Source organism: Pongo pygmaeus, chromosome 14, assembly GCF_028885625.2.
Source record: "Pongo pygmaeus isolate AG05252 chromosome 14, NHGRI_mPonPyg2-v2.0_pri, whole genome shotgun sequence".
NCBI lineage: Eukaryota > Metazoa > Chordata > Mammalia > Primates > Hominidae > Pongo > Pongo pygmaeus.
Window position 1 is genome coordinate 87506868 of NC_072387.2, and position 25348 is coordinate 87532215.

Sequence of the window (25348 nt, forward strand, 5' to 3'; positions counted from 1 at the left end):
TCCAAGCTAGATGCCAAATCAAGAATGCAATCCCATTCACAACAGCCACAACAACAATAAAAAATACCTAGGAATATACTAACCAAGGAGATGAAAGACCTCTACAATGAGAATAACACAACATTACTGACAGAAATCAGAGATGACATAAACAAGTGGAAAAATATTTCATGCTCATGAATAGAAAGAACCAATATTGTTAAAATGGCCATACTGCCCAAAGCAATTTACAGATTCAATGCTATTCCTTTCAAACTACCAATGACACTCTTTATAGAATTAGAAAAAAAAACTATTCTAAAATTCATATAGAACCAAAAAAGACCTTGAATAGCCAAAGCAATCCTAAGCAAGAAGAAAAAACCTGGAGACATTACATTACTAGAGTTGAAACTATACAGCAAGGCCATAGTAACCAAAATAGCATGGTACTGGTACAAAAACAGACACATGGATGAATGGAACAGAATAGAAAGCCCAGAAATAAAGCTGCACACCTGCCACCATCTGATATCTGACGAAGTTGACAAAAACAAGCAATGGAAAAAGGACTTTCTATTTAATAAACAGTGCTAGGATAACTGGCTAGCCATATGCAGAAGATTGAAATTGAACCCCTTCCTTATACCATATATGAAAATCAACTCAAGATGGATTAAGACTTAAATGCAAAACCTAAAACCGTAAAAACCCTTGAAGGAAACCTAGGAAATACCCTTTAATTTTCTTTAAGATTTATGGTATATAATTTGGACAAACTCTTAAAGGCCTTCAAATCTCAAGTCTCAGTTACCTATTATCTTAACCAATTTCCTTCTGGAAATAGATTGAAGTCATCTATAAAGAGTTCACACAGAATCAGTCCATTGAAATAAAGATAAAAATGACAAGTTGTATAATAAAGGCAGAGGAAAATGGGAAAGAAAGTATTACATTTTAAAAATCAAAGTCTTTTGGGGGAGGGGGTTGGTAAAATTGAAAAAATAATTAATCTCAGCATTCTTGTATATTCAGCAAAAAGGACACTGTGATGGATTATATTAACTTCTACAGTGAACTAGAAGTGAATACTACTAGTAGATCATTAGGACAGAGAAACTTTATGCTAGGACTAAATTCTGAGAACAATTTACTGTGTGGCTCTTAACTAGTGATCTTTAACAATAAAATTAATTTTTACAAATGTGTGTTTATAGAAACTGCACATTGTAAACCATGTGGCTGGTTAAAAAAATAATAAAACCAGAACAAAAACAAAATACTGATATACATATATATGTATATCCAAACACCATGTTATATACCTTAAATATATATAATCAAAATAAATTTAAAAACAAACAAACAAAAATTCCCCAAAACTAAAGAGCCTTAAGTAAATAATAAGCCCATTACATCGCGTTCTGGTCCAGGGGATTTTTGGCATTGTAGGTAAAGAGGATCTAGACCATCACAGCCTCAGAGCATCAGGCTGTCTTGTTGTAAACTTGAACTCACATCTAAACATTCCACGCCAGCCTCTGCAGTCAGGCAGACGTCCTGATCTACCTCTCTGCCTAGAGGTGTAGGTCCAGAGTGGATCTAACTGCATTCCTGGCTCTGCCACTTGCTGGCTATGTAATCTTGAAAAACTTGCTTAATTTTTTCTGAGTCTTTGTTGTCTCATCTCTATGGATGTGGAAATAATTGCATTATGTATCTCAGAAACTGGTGAGGATTGACATAATTTATACATATACAGTTCACAAAACAGTGCCAAGTACATCATGAACATTCGGTAAGTGTTTTCCATTATCATCTCTTGTCTGTATTAGTCAGCACTCTGTGGAATAATCTTTATTAACCTTTATATAATTAAACAAATACCCTAGAGAAAGAGCCGGCTCACCAAAACATATGTTCTCCTTTTCTGTCTAAGCGTCAACTGAACCCTGTTTCCCAATTCTGTCTGAGACTCTGTTGGCCAATAAAATGTGAGACGGAGTGACATGTGCCGTTTCAGGCCTGACTCATTAAAATCCTCCCACATGTGCTCTTCCGTGTTCCTGGCCCTCTGGAATGCAGTTGGCAGAGAACATGGAAGCCACATGTGAAAGATGGCAGAAACTCTGTCAACCTGGCCACCACACCGAACTGTTTGGCTACCAGATTAGTTGTGTCAGGTTGCAAGAAATCAGCTACTGTTGGATAAGATCCACAATGCATGCCTTGGGTCTGCTATAAGCAGTTTATACAACCCTGATGTTGTGGTGAAGAGCTTTAAAAATTGTGCAAGTGAAAAGCAGCTCAATCTAAGTAAATGCTTCTGTCTTGGGGTATTTGTCCATTTGTCCTCTATTTTGGGCCTTCCATGTAAATCCTATTTGTTTGCTCTGTTCATGACATCTCTATATGCATGGCAAGGCTCTCTTACTTAGTGATCTGATCAGATTCCAGCTGTATCTTAGTTTTAATTCTATTAAACATGATCACCTATCATTTTTGGTTTAACCCCAGGACTCTTCAAAGCAAAATGGCATTTGCTGCCTAGCCTCTGTTTTATGTAAGAGCATCTCAAACACCAAACATTACCTCCAAAATTTGTTTAGCACTTTTCAAATGATTTGATGACAACAGAGGCATGCATATGTTTGTGACTTTCCTAAGTCACATAGCACAAGGCTGGCTGAACTCAATAAAATGTAAGTTCATAGATTAATTGAGCAAAGTCTACCCTACTCACACCTGCCAGAGCTGAAGTAAGGCATTCTCCTGGGTAACAGAGGAAGATCATAGGCTGGAAAAGGCAAGTATTCCTGAGGGATCACTACTGTTTCTTCTTGGAAGCACACTTATCTGCTTATCCATGTCCCTTGATTTTCTGCTTTGTTCATTCAACAGGCCTGGCTTTATTTGAGGTTATAGGAGAATCAAGATGTATCATTGCACACAATATTCTCAGGAGAGTCACCAATGCACCTGCCCTTTTTGTGGTTTTACTGAAGAAGCTCTACATAAGCCACTTTATGGAGCATTCCTGTATGGGACTGGAATTTTGGAATAAGAAAAAATATGTAAGACAAGACCTCAGAAGTATATGGAGTGGGCAAAATTGAGTTCCAATATAGGAAAAAAACAAAAAAAACCTTTGATCAGGGTCAGAAGTGGATCTTTTCTTAAGAGATGCAAATTTGGGATCCTGTTCAGCCCCCTTGTGGTTTGGGAACAGAGCTCCCTGTCCCTAGAAAGTCCCTAGAGCTCCCTGTCCCTAGACTATAAGAAAGTGGCCCTAGGACTGTTTCTAGTAACAACTCAGTACAACCTGGAATGGGGTGAATTCTGCACTCTCACTGGGGACTCTGGGGTTGCTGGAGTGGTCTCAACATGATAATATCTTGGTCAATAGAAGCTTGTTCCATTGCCAGTGCTTTATGCAGGATGAACCAGCACCAGCAGCCAAAGAAAGTAAAGATTGAGCAATAGCCCATTTCCTTTTCTGTCCCAACTTCCCTTCAGAGCAGCTGCATCCAAGTCCCAGCAGATGTTAGTGTACGTGGGATGACCTTGCAGATGTCTGCATCAGGGCAAATTTGTGAGTTCATGAGTTTCTCTCTCTGTCCCTTCCCTCTCCATCCCTGGTAGCTGACAGTGCTGGAGAGAAAGAGAAGTTTTCAGTGGTAAGGGCAAAACAAGAAACAAGTCATGAGTTTGCTATTTTTGGATGAGTTATTGCTGCATCACACATTGTTCTTAGTAGTCTCAGTATGACACAGCAATTTTTCATCACTTAAATGCAGTTTTAGAATTTTTAATAGCACTTTAAATTGCTAATCATAAGACTGAAGCTTGATGTCTTCTAATCCAGCAAAATACATTAGTCACTTACCAGCTCTGTAGTAGCTTTTTAAAAAATTCAGGATCTTGGTCATGAGGACTTAGGATCCAAATCAATTGCTATATAAATCCTTTTGGAAATGTATTCAGTGCTATAACTACACATGCACTACCATATTCCAGTATTGTCTTTTTAGTTCCAAAATCTAGTTGTTATAGAAATCAAACATAGTTGTTCCCAGAGTGTCCAAACCATCTAGGCCAACTGTAATTGAAGAAAGACAATATTGTTTGCAGTCTCAGTATGAATGTGGATTCCTTCTCAAATAATCATTTGCGCTTACCTCTTGGACTTTGTCTGAAGAAAATAAAAGCAATATCACAAAATATGATGTACAAACATGTGCATCTCAACATTGTTTAAAATAGGACTCACTGGAAAAAATCTAAGTACCCTACAATGTAATACTGGCTAAAAGAATTAGATTCATAACATGGGATGCACGGAATCAATTTGAAATAATATTTACTGATATGAAATCATACTTTAAAAGCACCTTAAAGGAAGAGAATAATAGCAAACCAAAACTATATATTAATTTGGCAAAATAACACATACATACATAGAAAGTTTATTAACATATAATTATATATTCATTAAAAGTTATCTATATTATCATAGAAAAATACTATCTCTACCTTAACAATAATGATTACTTCATGGTAGAATTACAGATTTTTTTTCTTACATGTTGCATGTGTGTGTGTTTATGGATATGTATTGCTTGTGTCATAATAATAGAGTTATATTAAAATATTATAGATTTTAGGGTAAAAGGGCAGAATAAAGCCAGAGCACAGAAGTCCTCTCACCCAGTAGATAATACAGTGAATCAAATATTATATAAATAAGTAAAAGTGTTACAAAGTTCACCCAACAACAAAACAAGAAAAGAGGAGGAACCACATGTCACCAAGTTCAAAATGTGGTGATCGAGGCAAACAGTCTGGCATGGAGCTGAATATGGAGACTCCTATCTTTACTCCCATATTACAGTAGCAGAATTGGAGAGATAAAATGCTCAGTGTTCTTATTTAAAATTGTACCCACCACCACCAGGTTAGAAAGCAGTATGCAAGCTGAAGCTGAGAGAATAAGAGAGTTCTTCCAGGATGAGTCAAGGAAAAATCCAGTAGAGAAAAGGCCACACCAACAGAGCCAATAGAAATGGATCAGAGAAAAACCTCTGGAGAGGACTGACATTTTCCAGGACTTCCTGATGAATTTCAGAAAAAATTCAAAGTCCCAGTAGGTTCTCTTTTAGGACTAAAATTCTTTCCCAAATAAGTGAAGTGACCTCCTCTGAGGGACACACATAGACTCTAATGAGCTCCTCCCCACTTCCATTTTCCTCCTACAGACACTTAACCACTGCCATCAGGTTACAGGTTTCATCAGGATGAAACAGCTAATCTGAGCCTTCAAGGGGGCCAAGTGGCTGAAAGAAATAGATTTGGTTGAGTTACTCACCTCAACCAGAAAGAAAATGCAAAGAATTGGCATGGAAATTGTGACAATATACCACATTTTAAAAATAAAAATCCCTTAAGACTAGTTCTGGAAGGAAACATACCACAAGGAATAAATGAAATTTCCTTTCAAATTCAGCCCACAATAAAAGAGTTTAGTATTATTATAAGTTGACTAATACAAGAAGTTATTGGTGAATTAAGAATGCAAATAACATTATTACAGAAACAGTATCTTAAAAATAACACCCAGGGACAGAATAAATGGTTGAATATCAAATTACTTTTCCAGAGAGCCTTGAGATAATTAGAGGAATTGCTAAGAAAAAGTCCATAAAAATTATGGAGATAATAATAAAATTTGATTTCAAAGATAGTCCAAAATAAATCAATAAAAATGTAATTGGACATTTAAAAATAAATTGACAAATGGGATCTAATTAAACTAAAGAGCTTCGGCACAGCAAAAGAAACTACCATCAGAGTGAACAGGCAACCTATAAAATGGGAGAAAATTTTTGCAACCTACTCATCTGACAAAGGGCTAATATCCAGAATCTACAATGAACTCAAACAAATTTACAAGAAAAAAACAAACAACCCCATCAAAAAGTGGGCGAAGGACATGAACAGACACTTCTCAAAAGAAGACATTTATGCAACCAAAAAACACATGAAAAAATGCTCACCGTCACTGGCCATCAGAGAAATGCAAATCAAAACCACAATGAGATACCATCTCACACCAGTTAGAATGGCAATCATTAAAAAGTCAGGAAACAACAGGTGCTGGAGAGGATGTGGAGAGATAGGAACACTTTTACACTGTTGGTGGGACTGTAAACTAGTCCAACCGTTGTGGAAGTCAGTGTGGCAATTCCTCAGGGATCTAGAACTAGAAATACCATTTGACCCAGCCATCCCATTACTGGTTATATACCCAAAGGACTATAAATCATGTTGCAATAAAGACACATGCACATGTATGTTTATTGTGGCACTATTCACAATAGCAAAGACTTGGAACCAACTCAAATGTCCAACAAAGATAGACTGGATTAAGAAAATGTGGCACATATACACCATGGAATACTATGCAGCCATAAAAAATGATGAGTTCATGTCCTTTGTAGGGACATGGATGAAATTGGAAATCATCATTCTCAGTAAACTATCACAAGAACAAAAAACCAAACACTGCATATTCTCACTCATAGGCAGGAATTGAACAATGAGAACACACGGACATAGGAAGGGGAACATCACACTCTGGGGACTGTTGTGGGGTGGGGGGGAGCAGGGAGTGATGGCATTAGGAGATATACCTAATACTAAATGACGAGTTAATGGGTGCAGCGCACCAGCATGGCACATGTATACATATGTAACTAACCTGCACATTGTGCACATGTACCCTAAAACTTAAAGTATAATAATAATAAAATAAAATAAAAATAAAAATAAAAATAATTAAAAGGGTATAATTGGATCGTTTGTAAAACAAAGGATAAATGCTTGAGACAATGGATACCCCGTTTACCCTGAGGTGATTTTACACATTATATGACTGTATCAAAGTATCTCATGTAGCTCATAAATATATACACCTATGTCTCCACAAAAATTAAAAATTAAACAAAAATGAAAACCAGTGTCCATGAAATAGGAAATTCAGTAAGTAAAACAGAAAAAGTATTGAAACGAATAATGGAATAACACTTTTTTCTGAAACATATATTGACATCTAGAGTTTTTAATGAAGGGTAGTGTGTTTTAGGAAACACATCATCATCATCATCATCATCATCAAGCAACCAACACTGAAAAATGTCACGTTTAACTTGTTGAACTTCAAGAATATAGGAGTAAATTTTCAGGTAACAGAAAAGAAAGCTACCTCTAAGGTGTAAAACCAAAATAGCTTGGGGTTTGGTTTCTTAATGCTAACATTAAATGCCAGAAAACAATGGAAAATTCTACCCCTTGGTCTCTGGCCATGAATCTCCCACAGAAAAATGATGATATTTGTTATAACATTTACATTTGGTGCAGCAATTATGGCATGTATATAGCAATAGCACCAACACAAATATGCCTAACATTTGGAGAAGCCAGTACAGGGATAGATTTAAAGAAACAACTGATTTGTCCTGTAAACCCATTATGCACTTTTTTATATCCTTGTGTTAATTTTATTATTCTTTCCACCCTTGACCTACTGTTATTTGTGTCTTATGATAAGCTTGTGAAGAACTGTTTAACACAGAAATCAGAGGATGATTAGCCAGATCCAGTTCTTCCTCAGGCTAGTAGTTATTGTGTGTAAAATAAAAATGGTAATACATAAGCTGTATGTCCTGAAGGAGCTTTAAGTCAATCTCCCAATACATTTTATAATCAATATTAGTATTGTCATGTCTTATTACTTAGTGTAATTGAATCTTATCAACAATGCCAGTATTACACAATATTATAGTATGACCATGGTATAATTCAGTTTCATTACAGAATACAGAACAAAATAGTAAGAATTACAGAGGTATTTGCTTTGCCTTCCCAACAAAATCTACAATTGAGGACAAAGCCAATCATCTCATCTCACCTTACAGGCTCAAATCTAGACTGGTTTCCATTGTGTGTTGTTATTATGTAGCAGGGCTCTCTTCCTTCCAATGGGGAAATCATTAGTATTTAGCAAACTATTCTGGGAGTCAGAATTGTCACAAGACATCAGTGTAAATCAAAAGTGCCTTCAAAGAACTTTACATGTTTGGGGAGTCATAAGATTCCCATAGGTGTGCCTCTTGAGCTTCAGGAGCTAGAATAGAGGGCCACTGACTTATGCCCACTTCAGCTTCCACGTGTATTAAAATAATTGAGGCCCTATTGGGTCCAGGCACAAATCCTTTCCCAATACTGGGTTTTAGCAGTACCCTACGTTATCTATTGAGTCTTCATGACCCACTTTGCTAAAGCCTCATTATATTTCCAGGGCTAACTCCCATCATTTGCCCTCCTTGTGGAAGAGAACCCTCTCTATTCTAGTTTTCCTCTGACTGCCACTCCTCATTAAAAGCAAACACAGCTTGTCTCAGGATAACTAGACTGGCACTTATCACACCAATGCAGTTAGGATACATGTCTTACACCCCCAAATGTTGGGTCTTCTGTACTAGAGTTAGATGAGAGGTAGTCACTCCTTGATGTAATTTGGTTTGAGTGTGCCATGAGGCCTCCCACAGTGTTTCTTGTCTCTGGGTGGGACTGTTCCCTAAGGGATCCACCAGGTGATGCTCACTGCTTTAATCCCGTCAGGGACCCATTGTATTTCTCTATTTTACTTAGTAGTTTTATATCCACAAAACAAGGATGACGTACATTTGTACATAGCACACAGTGACATGTTGGGCTGGCTGCTGTTATGATTTGCCCATTTTAATCAGATACTTTTCTAGGCATTTGGTTACACAGCGATCAGTCTGTTGGGAGCTACAACATCACAGAGTTTGAAGTCCCAGTAGGAAGAAGTTCTCAGAAATTCCCTCCCAAATAATGTCTACTTTTTGAGGTACAGGTAGCCTGAGAAGTAGGAGTCCAGGGCATTGGCATATTATTAAAGTTTCATTTAGTTATTAACAGCTTGTCCAGTTTCCCATCATATCATATGACCAGAATGTCTCTTAGTGATGTCAGTCAGGTTTGTAGACTGCTGTTCAACCTTGCCAGTTTCCAAAAACTAGGCCTTGGCAAACATATACCTTCACTTTCTTGGACATCTGGTATAATTGTGCTGAAATACAATATTATTCTCTTGCTCTGAGCTTCATAATGTTGGATTTCTCTGGTTGCATAACCCAATTATTTATTCTTTTACTCTAAACTATTATTTCTCCCTCTCCTCATGTGTTATTTATTTTTATCCACACTTTTTCTAATATCCTTGGGAGAAGACATTAGGTTTGGCCACTATGCTGGTCCAGACTGCTAGTAGCAGTATCAGTGTAGCAAGGGCTTCTCCATCAGTCTACCTCCAACCATATGGGGCAGGGTTACATAGGTATGGAATTAGTGAGATATACCTGACCACTTGGCATCACAGTAACGTTCACTGTTAACCCCAACTTTGCCAGATGGGGTGAAGGCACAATCTACTCTATTACGCCCTTAGGAATTTTGACACAATGGTCTAAAGGTATATTACAGCTTCTTGCTTAAAATGCAACTCTGCTTCTGGCACCCACAGTTGCATTCCTGTCCCTGGGATGACTGATACCAAATTTTGAAGAAGAAATGTGACTTAAAATAGTATAAGTAGATAACTTGTCAACTGAAATATAAAGGCAATTGTCAGACAATTTCAACATACAAATAAAAGGAAGAAAAGAATATCTATAATTTTTCTCCAAAAATACTTGATGACAAAGAGCAGCCAACAAAAATATAAGTGGAAAAGATTCAGGGAAAGGAGCACACAGTACTAAGAGACAGTGGAGAGCCATGTCTGCAAAATTCTTCGGGAAAGAAAGTTATACTAAAAAACAAATGGTTCTTTGATATATCGTCAAAGCTAGACATTTGCAAGAAACAATTACTTTACTGCATGAGATGGGTGTGAGCCTTTCTAAAAAAAAAAAAAAGAAAGGAAAAAAAGAACACAGCTGATGATGGAATCAAGTCCACTAAGAAGTAAGTATCTTTAAAAAATCAGGGATGGAGAGGCCGATGCTGATGTAAAAGGAGTGGTGGTGATAATTGAGAACTTTTAAGTATAGAATAAAGATTAATGGGGGGAAAATATTAACGAGATAGAATGTAAGTGTTATGAATCTTGACACATTTTAAAGCAACAGTATAGCTGACAAAATCTTGAAGAATGGGGGCTCAAATAAATGGGGAGCCAACATAGCATAGCACGTTGGTTACAGTATGGACTCTGGATCCAGACCACCTCGCTTTGATTCTCAGCTCTGTCTTTTTTTTTTTTTCACTTTTATTTTAAGTTCAGGGGTACATGTGCAGGTTTGTTACATAGGTAAACTTGTGTCATGGGAGTTTGTTGTACAGATTATTTCGTCACCCAGTTATTAAGCCTAGTACCTATTAGTTATTTTTCCTAATCCTCTCCGTCCTCCCAACCTCCACCCTCCAAAAATCTCCAGTGTGTGTTGTTCCCCTCTATGTGTCCATGTGTTCTCATTATTTAGCTCCCATATATAAGTGAGAAAATGTGGTATTTGGTTTTCTGTTCCTGTGTCAGTTTCCTCAGGATAATGGCCGTTTTCTAGCTTTGAATTTGGCAGAAAGTCAGTTAATCTTTCTGTGCCTCAGTTTCATATTTTTCCCAAGATTGGAGAAAATCTCACCCAAAAAGATCATGGCGATGATCTTCAAAATTTTGTCATTTTTTGACTCATTCTCTGACCTATCTTCGCAACAACTACACTTGGATATCAAGAATTCAGATAACACTCAACATGTTCACTAGCAAACTCTAGAATTTACCCTTCAAACCTAATCTTCTGCATATCTGTAAATGTAGGCCAAATTTTTTTGTAATTATGATTGGCCTTTTTGTCTTTCTCAAACATCTCATGTCTAATCCATCAGCAAATTCTGTCAGCTCTACTTTCAAAACACATCTAAAATCCAACTGCTTCTCACCATCTTAACTGCTAGCACCCTAGTCCCCATCTCCCTCACCTTTTGCATGTGAGTGTGGTAACCCTAACTGGTCTCCACACTTCCTCACTTGCTTCCATTTTAGTCTAGTCTCAATCCATTAGTTAAAATGCTCACTATAAAAAGTCAGGTAATTTCATTCTGTTGCACTAAATGGCTTCCCGTCTCACTCAGAATAAAATCCAAAGTCAATACTACAGCCACGATACCTCCGTAATTGTTCTGACTCACCTGCCCTCTGTCTGTTCTGCTTAGTGCTCTCTAGCCACGCTGGCCTTTTGCTGATTCTGAAACATGTTGAAGCCTTTCCATTAGCTGTTCCACCAGCCTGAAACGATCTTCCAGGTATCTAAATAGCATCATGATCACATCTCATTCACATGTCTGCTCAGATTACATTTACTCAGAAAGGGTTTTTTTTTAATTTTTAATTTTTGTGAGTATATAGTAGGTATATACTCACAAAAGTAGGTATATACTTATGGGGTACATGAGATATTTTGATACAGGCATACATTGTGTAATAGTCATATTAGGGTAAATGGGGTATAATCTCCTCAAGCATTTATTCTTTCTTTGTATTACAAACAATCCAATGGCAATCCTTTAGTTACTTTAAAATGTTCAATAAATTAATTTGACTGTAATCATCCTGCCGCGCTATGAAATACTAAATCTTACTAATCCTAGCTATATTTTTGCACCCATTAACCATCCCCCATTCCCCTGCAATGCCCTTTCCAGACCCTGGTAAACATTACTCTATTCTTTATCTCCATGAGTTTAACTGTTTTAATTTTTACCTCCCACAAATAAGTGTGAACATATGAAGTTTGTCTTTCTGAGCCTGGCTTATTTCACATAACATAAAGACCTCCAGTTCCAACCATTTTATTGCAAATGACAGGATCTCATTATTTTTGATGGCTAAATAATACTCCATTGTGGTACATGTACCACATTTTCTTTATCCATTTGTCTGTTGATGGACACTTAGATTGCTTCCAAATCTTGGCTATGGTGAACAGTGCCACAATAAACATGGGAGTACAGATATCTCTTTGATAGACTGATTTCCTTTCTTTTGAGTAAATACCTAGCAGTAGGATTTCTGGATCATAAGGTAGCTCTATTTTTAATTATTTTTAGGAGCCTCCAAAATGTTCTTCATAGTGATTGTACTAATTTATATTCCTACCAACAGTGTATGAGTTCTTTTTCTCCACATTCTTGCCAGTATTTGTTATTGTCTGTCTTTTGGATAAAAGACAAAACTAGGGTAAGATGATATCTCATTGAGGTTTTGATTTGCATTTTTGTGATGGTTAATGATGTTGAGCATTTTTTCATATACCTGTTTGCCATTTGTATGTCTTCTTTCAAGAAATAGTTATTCATATCTTTTGCCCATTTTTTAAATTGAATTATTAGATTTTTTCCTATAGAATTGTCAGCTTTTCATATATTCTAGTTATTCATCTATTGTCAAGTGGATAGTTTTCAAATATTCTTTCCCATTATATGGATTGTCTCTTTACTTTATTGATTGTTTCCTTTGCTGTGAAGAAGCTTTTTAGCTTGATGTGATTCTATTTGTCCATTTTTTCTTTGGCTGTCTGTGTTTGTGGGGTATTACTCAAGAAATCTTTGTCCAGTCCAATGTCTGGAGAGAGTCCTCGATGGTTTCTTGTAGTAGCTTCATAGTGTGAGATCTTAGATTTAAGTCTTTAATTGATTTTGATTTGATTTTTGTACAGGTCAAGAAGTGAGGTCTAGTTTCATTCTTTTGCATCTAGATATCTGCTTTTCCCAGCACTGTTTATTAAAGAGACTGTCTTTTCCCCAATATATGTCTTTTCCCTTGGCACCTTTATAAAAAATGAGTTCACTGTAGATGTATGCATTTATTTCTGGGTTCTCTGTTATGTTCCGTTGGCCTATGTGTCTGTTTTTATGCCAGAAGTTCCATGCCATTTTGTTTACTATAATTTTGTAGTATAATTTGAAGTTAGGTAATGTGATTCATTCAGTTTTTTTTTTTTTTCTCAAGATAGGTTTGGCTATTCTGGGTCCTTTATGGTTCCATACAAATTTTAGGATTGTTTTTTCCATTTCTCCAAAGAATGTCATTGGTATTTTGATAGAGATTGCTTTAAACCTGTAGACTGCTTTAGGTAGTATGGATATTTTAACAATATTGATTCTTCAAATCCATGAACATGAAAAACCTTTCCATTTTTTTGTGTCCTCTTCAATTTCTTTCATTAATGTTTTATAGTTTTCATTGGAAAGATCTTTTACTTCCTTGGCTAAGTTTATTTCTAGGTATTTTATTTTATTTGTAACTACTGTAAATGTGGTTCCTTTCTTGATTTCTTTTTTTGATTGTTTGCTGTTAACATATAGAAATACTACTAATATTTTTTGTCTATATTGATTTGGTATCCAGCAACTTTACTAAATTTGTTTATTAGTTCTAATAGTTTTTTGGTAGAGTATTTAGGTTTTTCCAAATATAAGATCATATAATCTATAAACACGGATAATTTGACTTCTCCTTTTCCAATTTGGATGCCCTTTATTTCTTTCTCTTGTCTGGTTGCTCTACCTAGGAATTCTAGTAGTATGTTAAATAATGGTGGTAAAAGTGGTCATCCTTGTCATGTTCCAGATCTTAGAGGAAAGGGTTTTAGTTTTCCCCCATTTAGTATGATGCTAACAGTAGGTCTGTCATATTTGGCTTTTATTGTGTTGAGGGATGTTCCTTTTATATCCAGTTTATTGATGACTTTTTTATCCTAAGGGGATATTGAGTTTTATCAAATGTTTTCTTAGCATCAGTTGAAATGTTCATATGGCTTTTGTCCTTCATTCTTCTGGTATGATGTATCACATTCATTGATTTACATATGTTGAACCATCCTTGCATCCCTGGGATTAATCTTGCTGGGTCATGATAAATGATGTGTTTAATGTGTTTTGGAATTCAGTTTCCTAATATTTTGTTGACGATGTTTACATCAGTGTTCACCAGGGATATTGACCTAGTTTTCTTTTATTGAGATGTCTTTGTCTGTTTTGGTATCAAGGTAACACTGGCCTCATGGAATGAGTTTGGAAGTAACCCCTCCTCTATTTTTCAGAATACTTTGAGTGGGATTGGTATTAGTTCTTCTTTTAATGTTTGGTAAAATTTAGCAGTAAAGCCACTGGGTCCTGGGCTTCTCTTTGCTGAGTAACTTTTTACTACATCTTCAATATTGTTATTTATTATTGCACTGCTCAAGTTTTGAATTTCTTCATGGTTCAGTCTTGGTAGGTTGTATGTGTCTAGGAATTTATTTCTTTTAGGTTTTCCAATTTATTGCCATATAGTTGTTCATAGTAGCCTCTAGTGATCCTTTGAATTTCTGCAGCATCACTTGCAATGTCTCTTTTCTCATCCCTGATTTTATTTATTTTGGACTTCTTTTTTTCTTCGTCTAGCTAAAGGTTTGTCAGTTTCGTCAACCTTCTCAAAAAAAAAAAAAAAAACTTTTTGTTTCATTGATCTTTTTTCTTTTCTTCATTTCAATTTCTGTTATTCTGCTTCAATCTTTATCATTTATTTTCTTGTACTAGTTTTGGGTTTGGTTTGCTCTTGTTTTTCTAGTTCTTTAAGATGCCCAATTAGGTTGTTTATATGAAGTCTTTACTTTTTTGATGTAGGAGCTTATAGCTACAAACTTTCCTCTTAGTACTGCTTTTGATGCATCTCATAGCTCTTACATCAAGTTTCCATTATTATTTGTTTCAGGAAATTTTAAAGTTTCTTTATTGACCGCTGGTACTTTAGGAGTATATTATTTAATTTCCATGTGTTTGTACAGTTTTCAAAATTCCTCTTGCTATTGATTTCTAGTTTCATTTTATTGTGGTCAGAGAAGGCACTTGATAGAATTTCATTTTTTTTGAATTTTTAAAGATTTGTTTTGTGGCCTAATATATGGTCCATCCTTTAGAATGATCCATGAACTGAAGAGAAGAATGTATATTCTGCAGCTCCTGGATGAAATGTCCTGTAAATACCTATTAGATCCATTTAGTTTATAGTACAGGTTAAGTCTGATGTTTGTTGATGATCTGTCTGGATAATCTGTCCAAAGCTGAAAGTAAGGTGTTGAAGTCTCTAGCTAATATTGTATTGGTATCTCTCTACCTCTAATAACATTTCCTTTTATATCTGGGTGCTCCAGTGATGTATATATATATTCACAATTGGTATATTCTCTTTCTGATTGGATCTCTTTGTCATTATATAGTGACTTTGTCTCTTTTCATAGTTTTTGTTTTGAAGTCTATTTTGCCTGACATAAGTGTAGCTACTCCTGCTCTTTTTTGGTTTCCATTTGCTTGGATTATTTCTTTTCATGCCTTTATTTTTGGTCTACTTATGTCTGTAGGTAAGTGTGTTTCTTGTAGGCAAGAAATCATTTGGTCTTTTTAAAAAATCCATTTAGCCACTCTATGTTTTTTGATTGGATAGTTTAGTTTAGTCCATTTACATTATTATTATTGATAAGTAGAACTTACTCCTGCCATTTTGTTATTTGTTTTCTGATTGTTTTGTGATCTTCTTGTCCTTTTCTTCCTCTTGTCTTCCTTCTAGTTAAGGTGTTTTTTGCTGGTGGTATGTTTTAATTTCTTGCTTTTTTTTGGTGTATTTGTTGTGCTTTTTGACTTGAGGCTACCATAAGGCTTCCAAATACTATCTTATACCTATTATTTTAAATTTATGACAATGCTATTGCATAAGTAAACAAATAAGCAAAGAAAAACTAATAAAACCTCTACACTTTAAATTCATCTGCTGCTTTTTAAGTTTTTGTTGTTTCTATTTATATATTATTGCACTCTGTATGTCATGAAAGTGATTTTAGTTGTTATTTTTGATCAGTTAATCTTTTAATCTTCCTACTCAAATTATGAGTAGTTTATATACCATGATTATGATATTATAATATTCTGTTTTTTTATGCGTACTTGATATTACCAGCAAAAAGTTTTGCATATTCACATGATTTTTTTTTTTTTTTTTTTTTTTTGAGTTGGAGTTTAGCTGTTGTTTCCCAGGCTGGAGTGAAATGGCGCGATCTAGGCTCACCGCAACCTCCACCTCCCAGGTTCAAGTGATTCTCCTGCCTCAGCCTCCTGAGTAGCTGGGATTACAGGCATGTGCCACCATGCCCAGCTAATTTTGTATTTTTAGTAGAGACGGGGTTTCTCCATGTTGGTCAGACTGGTCTTGAACTCCCGACCTCAGGTGATCCATCCCCCTTGGCCCCCCAAACTGCTGGGATTACAGCCATGAACCACTGCACCTGGCCATTCACATGATTTCTTATTGATCATTAACATACTTTTCTTTCAGATTGAAGAACTTCCTTTAGCATGTTTTTGCAGGACATGTCTGGTGTTAATGAGATTCCTCAGCTTTTGTTTGCTTGGGAAAGTTTTTATTTCTGCTTCATGTTTTGAAGGATATTTTCACGGGATATACTACCCCGTGAAACTTCTAGGATAGAAGTTTTTTCATTCAGCACTTTAAATATGTCATTCCAATCTCTCCTGACAATAAGGTTTCCACTGAAAAGTCTCCTGCCAGACATAATAGAAACTCCATTGTATTTGTTTCTTTTTTCTTGGCTGCTTTTAGGATCCTTTCTTTATCTTTGAACTTGGGGAGTTTGATTATTAAATGTCTTGAGGTAATCTTTGGATTAAATCTGCTTGATGTTCTATAACCTTCTTATACTTGAATATTGATATCTTTCTCTAGGTTTGGAAAGTTCTCTGTTATTATCCCTTTGAATGATTTTTTTTTACCTTGATCTCTCACTTTCTATCCTCTTTAAGGCAATAACTCTTAGATTTGCCCTTTTGAGACTATTTTCTAGATCTTGTAGTCATGCTTCACTCTTTTTAAATTTTTTATTTTGTCTTCTCTGACTATGCATTTTCAGATAGCCTGTCTTCAAGCTCACTAATTCTTTCTTCTGCTTGAGAATGCTGCTATTAAGAGACTCTGATGCATTCTTCAGAACGTCTATTGCATTTTTAACTCCAGAATTTCTACTTGATTCTTTTTAATTATTTCAATCTTATTGTTAAATTTATCTGATAGGATTCCAAATTCCTTATCAGTGTTATTTTGAATTTCATTGCGTTTGCTTAAAATAGCTATTTTGAATTCTCTTTCTGAATGGTCACATATCTCTGTATCTTCAGTATTGGTCCCTGGTGCCCTATTTAGTTTATTTGGTGAGGTCGTTTCCTGCATGGTCTTGATGCTCATAAGTGTGGGCCTTGAACAGTTAAGTATTTATGGTAGTCTTCACAATTTGGGCTTGTTTGTACCCATCCTTCCCCAGAAGGCTTTTCAGGTATTCCAAGGGACTTGAGTATTGTAACCTGTTTTTGGCCACAGCAACTGTATATGCACTAGGAGACATCACAAGTCCAGTAACACTATTGCTCTTGCAGACACCTAGGTACCGCCTTGGTAGTCTTGGATAAAATACCAAAGAATCATCACAGAGACTCTTTTTCTCTCCTTTTACTTTCTCCCAAACAGAGTCTCTCTTTCTGTGCTGAGCTGTCTAGAGCTGTAGGAGGAGTGACACAAGCACCCCTGTGGCCACCACCACTGGGACTGTGCTGGGTTAGATCTGAAGCCAGCACAATACTGGGTCTCACGCAAAGCCTACGGTAATCATTTCCTGGCTACTACCTATGTTCACGCGAGGCTCTAGGGCTCTACAATCAGTAGGTGGAAAAGACAGCCAGGCTTGTGTCTTTCCCTCCAGGATAGCAAGTTTCTCCCAGCCAGGCTGAGTCCAGAGATGCCATCTGAGATCCAGGGCTGGAGGGCAAATACCACCTGGGCACTGCTGATGTTTGCCCATGGTCCAAGGGCTCTTCGATCAGTTTGTGGTAAATGTTGCTAGGCTTGGAACTTTCCCTTCAGGACAGTGGACTCCCCTGTAGCCCAGGGAAGGTCCAGAAATACCATCCAAGAGCAACGGCCTGGAATAGAGGACCTCAAGTGCTCTACCCCACTGTGCTTGGGCTGGTACCTAAGCTGCAAAACAAAGTCCCTTTGGCTTTTTCTTCTCCTTTTCTTAAGTAGTAGGAGTTTATCTCCATAGACACCACAATTTGGAATGTGCTGGGTCACACCTGAAGCCAGCACATGTCTCAGTCTCATCCAAGGCCTGCAGAGAGTACTAGCTGGGTACCATTGTTGATTATTGAGGGTCTAAGGGCTCTTTAGTCAGCATGTGATGAATCCTGCCAACAGTAGGTTCTTCTTTTCCTGCTAAGGCAGCGGATTCCCTTCTGACCCAGGGTTTGTCTAGAAATGTCATCTGGGAGCTAGGACCTGAAATCTGGGCCTCACAACTCCGCATGTTTTCTGATTCTACTGTGGCTGAGCTGGTATCCAAGTTGCAAGACAAAGTACTCTTCTCTCTTCTCTCCTCAACTGGAGGGAAGGAGTCTCTCTTGGAGCTGTGAGCTGCACTCCCTGGGGTTGGGGAATGGATGGCACAAACTCTACCTTGGCTGCCCCAGTTGGTGTCTCACTAGTTTTCATGCCCCACAAGTCCACTGGATCCAACCCTGGCACAGCACCAGGACTTGCCCAGTAATTGCTATCCTTATGGGCCAGACTGCTTTTCAAGTTCCTTTAGGATCCCAGAGCCCTTTAGCCTGAGGGAGTGGGGTTTCCTGAAACTCAGGTTGCCACCACTGGGATGAACAATGCCCTTCTGGCTAAGAATGATCTAAATGCTCCCTTCATCAGCACCAGTTGAGTTCTGCTCAGTATTGTTTTCTGCTGTGACAGGGCATCTCTGATTTACAGTGCAAAGTCCCACAGTCACTGCATTCTCCCTCCCTCAAGTGCACACATTCTCTCTCTGTGCCATATGGCTGCTGCCAGGGAACGGGGGAGATATGGTGTATCAGTCCATTTTCATATTGCTATAAAGAACTGCCCAATTCTGGGTAATTTAAAAAGGAAATAGAGTTAATTAATTCACAGTTCAGCATGGCTGGGGAGCCTCAGGAATCATGATGGAAGGCTAAGGGGAAGCAAGGCACCTTCTTCACAAGGCAGCAGGAAGGAGAAGTGCTGAGTGAAGGGGGAAGAGCCCCTTTTAAAACCATAAGATCTCGTGAGAACTCACTCACTATCATGAGAATAGCATGGGGGAAACTGCCCCTATGATCCAATTACCTCCACTTGGTCTCTCCCTTGACATGTGGGGATTATGGGAATTATAATTCAAGATGAGATTTGGGTGGGGACACAAAGCCTAACCACATCAGGTGGCAATGGCAATTCAAGACTGTCTTTCCTACCTCTTTGGTGTTTCTTTCAATGATATTTGAAACCAGGTACTGTGATTGCTAACCTGATTTTTGTTTTTTATGAAGGTGGTTTTTTGTTTGTGGGTAGTTGTTCAATTTAGTTTTCCTGAGGGAATGAAGAATGATGAAAATTTCTTTTTCGCCATCTTGCTCCACTCTCCATCCAGAAAGTTTTTTCTTGATGATTCAAAACAAAAAAGCACCCAGTTTTCATTCTCTATCTTTATCCTACATATTTATTTCATAAAACTTACCACTACTTGCTATAATTTGTATACATTACATTTAATATGTTTATGTTTCTATGTTTTCTAAATATATATTGCACACATTACATTTTTATATACATCTATATGTAAATGAAATATATTTGGTAACTTATCATCCGTTGTGAGTGCGCACACACACACACATACACACACTAGAATGTAAACTATGAGAAAAGGAACTTTTTTCTTCAGTGTTATGATACCTATACTTAGCACAGTGCCTGATGCGTAGTGAGTATCTTCACTAAATATTTATTTAAAGAATATTCAATTAAGGGAAATCAAAGATATCCATTGAATATTCAAATAGCTAATAAAATAGATTGTTAAGCTAATAGCACTATTTTAAATCAAAAGAATAACAACAGATACACAGTTCATCCTCATAGCAGCGAGACTCCGTCTCAAAAAAAAAAAAAAAAAAAACGAGACCCAGAGAGGTTAAATAATTTACCAAGGGCAGTCATGAGGTGTAGTGGGGAGCATGGACTTTGGAATCAGGCAGAAATAGAATTAACTGCTTCTCAGCTGAGTGACCTTAGGAAATTAATTTATCATCATTGGCCCTTTATCTTCTAATGTGAATATTTTATATTTTAAAACTTGAAGAATGATCAAAATAATTAACAGCAATAACTAATGCGAAATAGGGTATTAAATAGGATTTTTCCTTTGCTATAGAATTGGCATAGGAATCCACAGATGAAAACAAAGAAGAGTTAAGGACCCCACTGTAAATAGAGAAAGCAATATATTCTTACTCCCAGCCCCAGCCAGCACTTTCTAGATGGCAGAGCCAGCCCAGCCACCACTGACATAAGCATCCTTTACTTCCCAGAGTGGTAGAGAGGACTCAGAAATGGGAAGGCCATTCAGGGCATGGGCCTGGAGGGAAATTTAGTGTTACTAATGAAAGATTTTTACCTTACCACCCTGTGATGGAAGAGAAGAGGTTCTCCTACCCAAGTGATAAAAAAAGATGCCTCCCAAATCACAGACATTGGGGATATCTGCAAGGAGAGGGAAACCGACGTCTACTCCCAGGCTGGATGCTCGTTGAGCTGTGAAATCTTTAGGCCAATTATTTTGCCTTGGTTGAGCTAAGTAGACTATAGTGAAGGAGTTCAGCATTATCTGGAGTTGTCAGTTTTGCATTTAAGGCACTGGTAACTGCTGTTCTTCCAGATATTTTAGGAGATTCAAAACTTGATGGTGTAGACCACACTAGCCTGAGAAGGACAGCATGACTTTTCTGATCTCCAAAACACAGGGAAGACCTCAGGGGTTCCTTTGGCTCCATGTGAAGGAGAACAGAGTTCATAGGTGATTCCAAGTTAACCAAGTGGCCATCACACAACACAAACAGTGCTTACCAGGAGGGAAGGGCAGAAGGAAGTGTTCTGCTTTCTGAGATGGTCAAGAAGCAGTGAGCTGTATGCTATCTCAGAAAAACCACAGACACAATCTCAGCATGTCAGCAGAGACCACCAGCATCAACGGAACCAGACCAAATCAGAGAATACCGGAGATGCCGCTATACCACTGATGTGGGTGGTTACAACTGAAGATTCCTCAGTGTTGCTTCTTTCTTGGTGAAAAAAATATATATATTTCTGCCTCCTCTTGTCACCCTTCTCCTTTTCCACCCTCTCTGCTTTCTACCCTCTGCCTCTTCCTTTCTCTCTCTTCTTTCCCTACTCTCCCTCCTCTTCCACCACTATTACTACCATTCTTCTTCCTCTTCTCCTCCTTCTCTCCCTCTTCCTTCTCCCATACTCTCCTCCCTCCTTGTCCTCCTCCTCTCTACCTTCTTTTCCTCCTCCTTTCTTCTTCTCATCTTTAATACAGATATATTAGAAAGAGAGAATGTCAAAGAATGATGTATTAAGAGTTGAGTAAAGGTTCATGTGCGAATGTGTGTTGGGGCTAAGGAGCAAGAATTGGCATGGAGGAAGGTGGTAAGAAGGCAGAATAGACACTGCTGACACTGTAGCAAGTCTTATAGTGGATGACTGTCAAGCCAGTCCAAATATTTCAGACTCCAACTGTATGAACAGATGTTCCCAAATTGGTGAACTGTTTACATCTAACAGAGGACATTTAATCTTTCAAGAGACTCTGATCTAAGGTTGTCTTCTTTTAAAAGTTAATATGTCTGTCATAAGACTTTATTCCTAGTAGCAAATATTTAAAGCAACACTTTTTAAAGAAAGTAGAAACTTGTATGATGGTGTGTGCTTGCAGTGCCGGCTACTCAGGAGCCTGATGAGGGAGGATCACTTGAGCACAGGATTTTGAGTCTACCCTGGGTAACACAGTGATACCTCATCTCTTAAACAAACAAAAAAACAAAAAATGAAAGTAAGAAAGTTGTGGAAAATCGCAATTTAAAATTATAATTTCTTAGTAAACATATTAGAGACTGAAGTTATTTTGATAACATTTTTTTCCAAAATCATACATGATAGATGTGTCAGTCCAGTTTCACACTGCTATGAAGAACTTCCTGAGACCGGGTAGTTTATAAAGAAAAGAAGTTTAACTGACTCACACTTCCACATGGCTAGGGAGGCCTCAGGAAATTCACAATCATGGCAGAAGAGGAAGCAGGCACATCTTACATGGCGACAGGCAAGAGAGAGCCTGTGAAGGAGGAACTGTCAAACACTTATAGGAGGAACTGTCAAACACTTATAAAACCATCAGATCTTGTCAGAACTCACTCACTATCATGAGAACAACACAGGGGAAACCATCCCCATGGTTCAATCACCTCCCACCAGGTCCCTCCCTCGCCATGTGGGGATTATGGGGATTACAATATGAGAAGAGATTTGAGTGGGGACACAGAGCCAAACCATAGCAATAGAATATGGAGTTATATAGTAGGCTTAATTTTTTAAAGTAAATTTTTAAAATTCTGAATAATGCAGTGTAACTTTTTATAACTCTAGCATAAAGATACCTCTGTATGTGTTTATGCAACAAATTAGATAATCTCATAATTCACTGAGGGTAAAAGATGAACAATATGCCACATTCTAGATAGTCTACATAGCCACGGCTATATAGACAAAATTAGATAGAAGGTTTAGAAAAACATTTGGATCAAAATGCCAAAGACTTAACTAAGTACCATATTATATGAGAATCAAAGGAAGAGATAGTTTTCTGATCTGAATTATTTGGATTGAGTCCACAAAGTGACAACCAGAAAAAAAGAACAGAAAAACAATAAAATTATTCTTAGATGAAAATTTTATTAGCTTCTCTTTCCTCTACTCTAGTATAATATTTTCTTCATTTTACACATACTTTAAAATTTAACTAAGAAGAAAATATAAGATTTACATATAATTCAGATACTTTTTCTTATGAGCTAGAGAGGCAAAAGAAACAAACCAACAAACCAAAAAACAATCCCTTTCATTAAACCCCTGAGTAAAAGTCAGGAAGTTGACCATATGCGATGATGTGTCACCTCTTAATCACGGAGAAAGGACATTGATGAATAATCAGCAGGATAGCAAAGCTGTAGTGCAGTCACTGATAGGACATCAGCAGTTACTCCTGGGAAAGTAAGAAATTTTGAGGAACAGGAGAAAAGAACGAAGGACTCAGCTCCCTAATAGAATCAGAGAATTCATAGGCTCAGATAAAGGTGACTCATTTCTGTATTTCTATGTCAGAAATATACAGGGGCTCATCCCCCCAAAAGTGAAGCATCTATAGTCACAAATTTTATTTTGGAAAAATGAAACAAAACCAGAGAAAAACTTAGAGTATCTTTACACAAACTTTTTTTTTCAAGTGCTTTTTGTTATTCTAATGGATCCTATATTCAAAACATTCCAAGATAATCAGTGTCTTTCTGCAGGAAACCCTGCTGATTTTAGGGCAGTGATTAATAATCGGTAATTTTCTCTGCCCCTTTCAGCTTAAGTTTAGTGAGGAAGCTTAAAGAATTCTTACACCTCCCCCTGCTGGCAGCAAACAAGAAGTGCAGCTTTGGTACGTAAAACACGTTCACACTGAAAAAAATGGCTAAGATCAACTTTTGATTCTAAAAACAAGATTCTTTCCATCTGTAATCTGTGAAAAAGTTTGAAACATGAATTTAAAACATGAAAAGTAATAATAAAATTTTTGGAAGTACTGCTTTTCAGAAGTCAAACTAACAATGAGTATTATGTTAAAATATTTAATTCAACAGCATTCCTTCAAAAATTTATATTTCTGAAATCTGACTCCAGAAATGACTTTGTTGTGATCTTTACATCTTTTCAACTGTGTCTCTACTTGCTGCCATTCTCTCTATAGATCCCATTACTATCCGTGGCAGAGACAGGAGGTTCGCCAATCACTTAATCTGCTCCCCTACACTTTCCAACTCCCTTGCTGTTCTTGCTACTGGGCGGTACTGATGGGTCACTTACAGGTCCACACACAGAGGACCCAGCCCATGACCCCCATCTGCCTCTGCTGCGGCGGGTACTGCAGATGTTCCAGAGAGTGGAGTGTCCATCAACCTAGATGCTTGAGAGCCTATGTTGAGCAGGGGCCTCTGTGTGTTCCTCCCCTCATTGACCTACAGCTGAATTTGAGTGAGAACTACCTGTTAGGTGTTAAGCAATTGAGAGTTCATTTGTCCTGAAAATAACAACGTAGCTGATGACTTTAGAATGTAAACCAAAACATACCTGATACAAGTCTAAATCAATTTACAAAGTTTATTTTGCCAAGGTTAAGGAGGCACCCCCGACACAGTTTCAGAAGGTCCTCACAACATGTGCCCACGGGGTTCAGGGCACAGTTTGGTTTCATACATTTTAGGGAGATGTGAGACATCAATCTATATGTCTAAGATGTACATTGGTTTGGTCTGGAAAGACAGGGCAACTCGAAGTGGGGCAGGGGCTTCCAGGTCATAGGTAAATAACAGACAAATGGTTGCATTCTTGTAAGTTTCTGATTAGCCTCTCACTGAATATATGATTTACAGGAATAGTGACTTATGCGTTAGTCTGGCTTAGTGAAACAATACGGCAAAGGAAGCAATCAGATATGCATTTGTCTCATGTGAGCAGAAGGATGACTTTGAGTTCTGTCTGTCCTTTATCCACAAGGAATTTCTTTGCAGACAAAGTGGGAGAGAGGTATTTATCTTTTTAATCTTTGCAGCTGTTTTATTTAGGAGTAGAATGGGAGGCAGGTTTGTCTGCAGTTCTTAGCTTGACTTTTCCCTTTGTTAGTGATTTGGGGGTTGCAAGATTTATTTTCCTTTCACAGGAACATTTGCACCTTTCACAAGAACATTAAGAACAATCCTGAGCATTCTACATGTCTCATTTGATCCTTACCACTGCCCTCTGCAGTACTTTATATAGATGCTATTAGCCACATTTTATACATGACAAAATTCTGGCAAAGGTAGATTAGATACATTGTTCCAGGTCACACGGATAGGAAGTGATGGAACCAGGAATCAACTCAGATTCCAAATTTCCTCAATTTTTTATTTCGACTTTACATTGTCTCATAAAATGAAATTCACAATGATGTAAGATTAATTACATCAAGTTGAATATCATCACTTTGTTTAAAAAGTTATAGGGGCAAATACATTTAACACACAAAAAATTATT